This window comes from Dipodomys ordii, unplaced genomic scaffold, assembly GCF_000151885.1.
Source record: "Dipodomys ordii isolate 6190 unplaced genomic scaffold, Dord_2.0 Scaffold170, whole genome shotgun sequence".
Classification (NCBI taxonomy): domain Eukaryota; kingdom Metazoa; phylum Chordata; class Mammalia; order Rodentia; family Heteromyidae; genus Dipodomys; species Dipodomys ordii.
In genome coordinates, this window is record NW_012267386.1 from 1,646,005 (window position 1) to 1,654,935 (window position 8,931).

The following is an 8,931-nucleotide window of genomic DNA, read 5'->3' on the forward strand; positions in this document are numbered from 1 at the left end:
ATGATCCTTAAAGTATGGGGAACAAAACTAAAAACAAACACACAAACGAAAATGCTTCTGCATGTTAAGAGCTGGTGGTTCACACTTGTAATCTTATTTAGGAGGCTGAGGCCTGAGGATCATGGTTCTAAGCCAGACTAGTGGTTTATCTCACTTTTTGGCTCAACTTTTCCTTTTATTCTGCCTGAGGCTGTACATAGAGATGTCTCTTAAAGAATTAGCATTACCATTGCTTAGAACAAAGGATTCAATTACTCACCATTCTAGTTCTTGATAATCTTATTTCCTTTAAATCTCAAATTAATACTATTAATTATTTTGTAGGTACACACTGTCCTTAAAATCATATTTCAGTTTTGGTTAACTTATTCTTTCACTACCACAAAGCAGTACAGAAGAGGCTGGTGGTGTAGAATGTTTCTCTACGAAGAGACACCTAAGTACTGAATATCCTAGGTCCCAGTCTCCAATGTCTGACCTTGCTATATGAGCTGTTCTGTTCCCCTGGCTTGATTCCTATGTTGGTGTAAGCCAGGCTGTGTGGTTGGGAGTCTAGCTCTGTATAACTTCAAGGGAATGAATACAAGGTGCATTTTCATAGGCAGCATTTGGATATAGAATGTATTCTTGGAGTTTCTGCATGCCAGAAGATGTGCAATTCAAAGAAGTATGTTTTGCTTGCAGATAGGGAGTTAGCTATGATTTCCTTCATCTGTTTGTTGGAGCAGGACAGTGATCCAGGGCAGGCACCTTGCTTACAATTAACAGTGTGTTTATGTGAGTTTATCTCCTTTTCATTATGTCATATATATGGACTATGCAAAAGGCAAGCCAGTTCTGTCTAGCACCTTAATAATCACTGTGTATATGTAATCAGACTAAACAATAATGAAATTAGTCATACAACCAAGAGAAAATTAATGAGGAAAATTTAAATAAAACCAGATGCCTGTGGTTTACCCTGTAATCCTAGCTACCCAGGAGGCTGAGATCTGAGGATCACAGTTCAATGCCAGCTCCAAGCAGGAAAGTCTGTAAGACTTCTATTTCTAATTAACTACCAAAAACCAGAAGTGCAACTATGGCTCCAAGTGGTAGAGCACTAGCCTTGAGCAAAACAAACAAATAAGTAAATAAGCTCAAAGACATTTACAGGCCCTGAGGTCAAGCCCCACAACAATTTTCTCTATTGCTTGTTGTTCTTCTTTCCTGAGAAATACTTGCTACCCCATCCCAGCTAAATGTCTGTCTCTGTTTCTAAGAGACAGAATGAGATGACTTGAGGTATCATTTCATTGAAGCAAAGATTCTCGAGTGTAAATTGACAATTGCCTTTGTCAAAGAATGTAAATAAAAAAGTGAAATATTATTAAAATTAGAATGACCCTAGGTAGTAGCCAGAAAAACAAGAATAAAAAGCAGAGATGAAACAAAATTCAGCAACCTGGCAAAAAACAAAAGGGGTGGGGGTGGGGCAGGACTTACCTATCTAAAGATAAATAGGTGCCATGAAGTAAGGAATACGATGAGCTCAGTTCTTTGTACTGATTTTAACTTGTTTGATACCAGTACTGGGGATTGAACTTAGGGCCTGGGCACAGTCCCTTAGCTTCTTCACTCAATATTTGATTTATTCTCAAATATCACTTACTGATTTCTGCTTTAAAATTCTCTTGTATGCAGAGAATGTGTTGTTCTGTATGATTTCAATTCTTCAAGACAGAGATTTATTTTATGTCCTATAGTATGTTCCATCTTAGTAATTCTGATCATTTTATAGACACGTGTAGGGATTGGATACATGTGTTAGCTATTAACTTCCAACTTACTCTATTTAAGTACAGAGTACAAACTATGAATAAATCCTATCCTTTGAAATTTCTAAAACTTGTTTCATGGATGATTTCAAGATCACATTGCATTATATACTATACAATCTTTCATTGCTAACTCATTATTATTTTGTGTATGTGTGTGTGTGTGTGTGTATTGGTGCTGCGGCTTGCACTCAGGGCCTGGACTCTGTCCCTTAGGGGTTTTTTTTGGTTCAAGGTTAACACTCTACCACTTAAACCACAGCCCCACTTCAGTTTTTTGGTAAATTGTAGAAAAGAATCTCACATTCTCCTGCCTGGGCTGGTTCAAATAGTGATCCTCAGATCTCAGCCTCCTGATGATTAAGGATTACTGTCAGCACTTAACGTTAGCTGCCTAATTTTATGTGCTGTAGTATATCAGGTTTTAAATTGTTCAAAAATTGAGATCAACATATTGAAAATTTCCAATAAGATAATGGATTTGTCTCTGTTTATCATATTTATGTCTTATTTTATTCTATATATTTGGATATTATTTTATTAACAATATATTTGCATATATAGGATATATAGAGAGAGAATATATAGAAACAATCTTTAATTTAACTTTAAAAAATAGCTTATCACTGAATAGATTTCTGCATTTAATTTTTCATCTCTATCAGTAAATACACTTCTGCAGTCTGTGTATATCTGTTTTTTTTCTAAAAATATACAATTTTTAGTATAATCAATCTACAAATCTAACATGAAAATTAAAACTGTCCAAGCACTGGTGGCTTATGTTGATAATCCTAGCTACTCAGGAGGCTGAGATCTGAAGATTCTGGATGGAAGCCAGCCTAAGCAGAACAACCTATGAGAACATTCTGGAAACAGAATGCTTGGATGGGCTGCAATGTTGTGTGTTGTTGCTGGGGTTGTTAGCAATGCTGGAGATCTAACCTGGGGCCTCATGCATGTTAGGCCAGTGCTAGAAAGACACCCCTAGCCCAGAGCTACAGAGTCTTAAAAACATACATGGAACTGTTTTATTTAGTAAAGCCAATATTTCAAAGACATACAATCTGTGTTTGGTAGCTTGCAAACTACACAGGACAGACAATTAGATAAATACTGACTGGTTCAATAATTATCTAAATCATTATGCCTGATGCCATTTAATGGTAACAGTCTGTTTCTCTAGCAGGTAAAGCATTAAGAGGTGGAAGAGCAGTGAAGAATAGGAAAGCAGAAAATTTATTGAAAGTGTGAAGGAGAGTGCAGCTTCTCTGTATAGAAGAGTTCCAGAATTGGGAAGATAACCAAGTCCTCTTGGAGAGCAGCTATTATTAGATATTATTATTACATAATCATATATATATATATATATATATAATCATATAGGGGAGCTCCTCCAGTAGCTCCTCCCCACAGCTTTGTGCTGCTGGCTTGAAGCTTGTGCATGCACCACTGGGCTCTTTCCATTGAGTAGGAACCCAGGCTATTATGGAAAAAGAAGCACCATTTTGAGCAGGAATGCAAAGCATTATGGGAACAAGAAGTGCCATGAAGGACTCCATGCTATCTGCAATATATTACTGTGAGAATCTCTGGAGCCAAGCTGTGAGGTCTGAAAGGGATTAAGAGATTGGAATACTTTCTCTAACAAAACTCTCAGATTGCTGGGGGCTGCCCTGGAGAAGCAGTCTAGGCAAAGCAGAGGCTCAAGTTTCTACCCTAAGTGTGAGCTGTTTGGGGTAAGATGAGAATCTGCTCTAACTTTGGCACATTTATTGCTTCCCTCTGGAATGTTTATTGCTTCCCTCCCTGCATAAGGTAAGGAAGTCAATTATCACTTGTGTGCAAACTATGCCTCATGGTGTAACCCTAGCCTTAGCAAATACCTGCAGTCCCCTCCCCCTGTACTAAACTGAATAAGAAAAGCTCCATAATGGGATCTCAGATTACATAGCTGGTGAGCTAGTGAATTGCTTCTGGTCCCCTGGTTCCCCAAATCTCAGTTCTTCGGCCCAGTATACCGTTGTATCATACCCAGTTGCGTCAGATAACGACATATTATATTCACCATTTTTTGATTCCTGTCTACCTAATAGTTCCCCTTTCTTTCCCTAGTGCTACTATAGGCAAAATGAATTGGAAGAATTCTATAAATTTTTACTTTTTCTTGTACAACTCGTTTACTATCTTTTCTAAATGTCCTTTGGAAAGAAATATGTCCAGGATGTAATTATCCCCTATTGGGAGGCATTGTACAACCTGGGAATGCTCCTCTACAGACCATCTTTGGTATGGCTTTAATAGCTTATAGAAACATCAGCATCTAAGATTCTCTAAGTGAATTCTGTGTTTAAAAGGCCACTTTTCCAGTTCCTAACATCTAGAATTACTTTTGATAAATCAGCAATGATAAATGCTACGTGGGATTATCGATGCTGGACAATGAGTGTTCTGCCAATGACTCTAAAGAACTTTATATCATTAAGATGATAGAAAGTATCACTCCTTCTGTCGAAATTGTATCACATAAAAGGTAGAAAGTTTAAGAAGATTGAGTAAAAGAAAATTTGACATTCATAATTCATTTGAAATGTACTGCTTGGGTCATGGTGTTAAGTTCAGACAAGCCTGAAGATACAGAAAGCAGAAAAAGATCCTAGCGAGGCAGACAGAGCAAAGGCCCATCCCATGGAAGTTCTGTGTCCCTCATCGTGGCCACGAGCAGCCCTAGGTATCTCATCACAAGGCCTTGAGTACGCACACATGTGAGCCCTTGGGCATCATATCATGGTCCATTGCCCCTGGAAGATTTGCAGTGGGCTGCTTGGACCCCAGGATGTGTGTTGGACGGGCATCCAATCAGAGCAGCTCAAGGAGGTCTGCAGGCTGTGTGGGGCTTCTGATTGGCTCTGGGGACTGCTACGGACATAGGCTGCCCAGTGATCTTGGGACTCATGCACCTCTCTCCTAGAGACACCTGCCAAATATGCTCCAGGTGCTGCCCTCTTTTGGGACCCCTCCTGTCTAGCAAGAGCTCTGATTCCTTTTTGTTCAATAAAGCTTGGCCATTTTACTCATTATTCAAGATCAGAAAGACAAAGGGTCTGGTCCACATGCTGCAGATGTTTGGTACCCATACTATGATAATGTAATAATATTGCAAAGCCAGGTTGAAAATTTTTCACATAAAATGTACAGAAATATGCTGCCATTATAGGCATCAGACAATGTGCGTTTATCAGCAAGCAAGGCGACACAATTGCTTCCTCAGTAAGGGGTCCATGCTGAGACCTAAACTTAGAAGAAGGATGCTCTAAACCAGCCATCATTCTTGTATAATTATCACTGGGTGATCCTGTTAGTGCCTTGTGATCATCATCATAGCTGTGACTAATGATGATGATGGTGTTTAGTCACCCTTATCATCCATCATCCTGGGCTCTGAGATTTCAACTAGATATACTGAACAATCATCACTTACATATTTATACAGTCAGATAGCTTAACATAGGCCTGTACATATTTAAATAATTTAAGTGAATTATAATGTTTGTGTGGTCATTTATCCCACTGAGTGTGAATTCTCATGTTGGATTATAAAAATATTTCCAGTTGTCACCTTGAGTGGTAAGCAATATACTGTTTATGTTTACATACCTTTGGGGGGTGGAAAGGCTCAAACTCAAGGCTTTATGCTCTCATTTGGCTTTCTTGTTCAAGACTGGTACTCTGCTACCTGAGCCACATATTCACTTCTGGCTTTTTGCTGGTTCTTTGGAGATATGATTCTCAGAGTGTTGTCTGCCTGGACCAGCTTTGAACCTCAGTCCTCAGATCTCAACCTCCTAAATAGCTAGGATTCTAGGCATGAGCCACTCGGTCCAAGCCATTTTCAAACACTTAAAATTATCAGCTTCAAAACACAATGTGTCACAGGTTGAATAAAGATGTTAGATTTGTAATCTATGGTTTCAACCCTCAATCCTCTCATCTCAGTCTTCTGAATAACTAGGATTACAGGCATGGGCCACTGGACCCTAGCTACATTCCCAGGTTTATTAAACAAAATGAAAAACATCTAAAGCAATAACAATTTCAAACACAAACACAGTGGTCATATCCATCAATAATTTCTGGCTGAGTTTTATTATGCTGTTTCACTACAATAAAAATGAGTCTGATAATACTACAAAGATTAAAAATTTATCACATTTTATGGGTATCCCAAGTAATTTAAAATCAGAACATGAATTAAGGGTCTAAATTGAGGCAATGATCCTCTCCCCCCAGTTTGTTTTTTATTAAAATGTTGACGCACTTTATTCTTAGGCTCCTTTTGGAAATATTTTAATCACCCAGCATTTTGATTGCAAACATTCAGTTCTGACTCAAGGTCTTCTTGTGGGAAATTGGCTGGAAAAACTATTTACTTTTACATAGAAAGTTGAATTGTCTCCAGAAAAAACCATGGGGTCTCAGATTATAACATGGCTCCAAAACCTCCCTTGACATTTTTTTTTGTCAGTCGTGAGGCTTGAACTCTGGGCCTGAGCGCTGTCCCTCAGCTCTTCAGCTCAAGGCTAGTGCTCTACCACTTGAGCCACAGCACCACTTCCGGTTTTCTGGTGGTTTATTGGAGATAAGAGTCTCACCAACTTTCCTGCCCAGGTGGCTTTGAACTGTGATCCTCAGATCTCAGCTTCCTGATGAAGGTTTGAAGCAAGTCCAAATGGAAAAATTTGCAAGCTCCATTACCAATTAACCAGCCAAAGAGCCTCGCTGGAATGTGGCCAAGTAGTATCACACAAGTAATTTGAGCAAGTGTAAGACCCCCACCTCAAAAAAGTCACTAAGTATCTATCTTTGCTACTATTGTTGTTGATGCCTTTTGGTTCGATCAAGGGACCTGATTTTGACCTTGGAAAGAGGCTCTATCTCCAAAGCTGATTAAGAATTCATGGGAATGAGCTTAGTAATCAAAATAGATTAAGTCAAAGTTACATGTGACCACAAGGTTTCCATTTTTGTGTGCTGGTACTGTGGCTTAAACTCAGGGCCTAGCCACTGACCTTGCTTTTATGCTCAAGGCTAGGCCTCTACCACTTCAACCACAGCTGCACTTCTGGCTTTGTGGATGTTAATCAGAAATAAGAGCTTCACAGACATTCTTGCCCAGTCTGGTTTCAAACCTTGATCTTCAGATATCAGCCTCCTGAGAGTTGAGCTACTGGCACCGGGCCCAATTTACTTTTTTATAATGTTGATACTTATAACCACATTTTAAAAACAACAAATTTAAAATACAATTTCTTGTTCCTTCTCTTTTACTTATTCATTTCCTAGAATTGAACATTTCCTCTGTTTTCCTTCTATATTTTCTTTTATTCTTTTCTTTATCTGAGACTATGACTCAAACTTAGTACCTGACTTTTTGCTTATTGGCTGACACTCTACCAATTGAGCCATGCCTCCAACCCTGAGCTCTAAAGATACAGGGATTACTTTGGGGATTGTTGTTACTTTTACCTTTTTTTTTTAATTAGGGGAATCATGTGGTGTTTCCATACATCAATACAATGGACTTTGACCATGTTCACCTACTGTGATTCTTTTATCCCCCTCTTGTCTTTCCCTTCTTTTATTTTTATGTTTACAGTTATAATAGAGTCTATTTTTTTGTTTTCCTACATGCATATAATATATTTTGATCATATTTACCTCCCCTTCTATTGGCCTCTCCCTCCTTTCCTACTGGGTCCCTTTAACATGTTACATCCTTCACATTTATGTCCTATTTACATACAAATGTGGTATACATTTTATAAGTGCATAATTTTGTATAAATAATATATAAAGATATATACATTTAATATATTGTATGTATATATTTGGCCTAGATTCTGCATAAGAGAGAAAACAGGTTACTTCTCTTTTTGAGTCTGACTAATCTTGCTTCTCAACATGGTAATCTCCAGTTCATCTGTTTTCCTGGAGAAAAATGATGATTTATTTGCTCTTTCTTTATGGTTGTCTCATATCCTATTGTGTTTATGGAATCTATATTCTTCATCCATAGGTTGTCACCCAAGCTTATTCCATTGCTTGGCTGTTGTGAATAGCTCTTCGGTATTGTATGCACACGTGTCCTGGAGAGATAAAACAAGATTGTATGGTAGGTCTGTTATTGGCTTTTTAAGGAAATGGCACACTGACATCTGTAGAGGTTTCATTAACTTACATGCCCACCAACAGTGGATTGGGCTTCCTCCCCAAACCTCCAACAGCATTTGCTGGTTTGTTTTCTTGAGGGTTGCCTTTCTAATAAAATCTCATTATAGTTTTGATTGCATTTCCTTTATGGCTAAGGGGGTCAAATATTTTTCATGTATTGATCAGTGATTTACACCTCTTCTGAGAGCTGTTTATTCAGTTAGTTGGATTATTGGTAGGCTTGGTATTTAATTATTTGATTTCTTAATATATTAGAGATGTTAATTCCTTATCAGATGAATAGATGGTGAAAACAATGTTTTGCGTTCTGGTAGCTATTTCTTTGTTCCAGTGATTGTTCCTTTGATCTACAGAAGCATTTTAATTTTATGCAAACCCATTTGCCAATTCTTGCTCTTATTTCCTAAGCATCTAGAATCCTACAAGAAAAGTTATCCCTAAAGGGTTTTACTCTATGAGTTAAATTGTTCAGGTCTTACATTAAAGTTTTTGATCTATTTTGTTGATCTTTGTGAAAGGATCTACTTTCAGTCTTTTACATGTGGACATGCAGTTTTCCTAATACTAAGAAAATACTTGTGTGTGTGCATGTGTGTGTGTGTGTTTCATATTGGCCCTAAAACAGATGTATGTAGCTGTGTGGCTTATTTCTGAGTCTTTTATTCTATTCCTTTAGTCTATGTGTTTTTGTGCCAGTGCCATGCTGTTTTTGTATCAAAGGTTTTGTAGTAATTTGAAGTCTGGTATTGTGATATCTCCAGCACTACTCATTTTGCTCGGGATTGCTTTTGCTATTTAAGGTCTTTTGTGCTTTTAAATACATCTTAGGAGTAATTTTTCTATTGCTGTGGAAAATGTCATTGGGATTTTGATGTCAATTGCC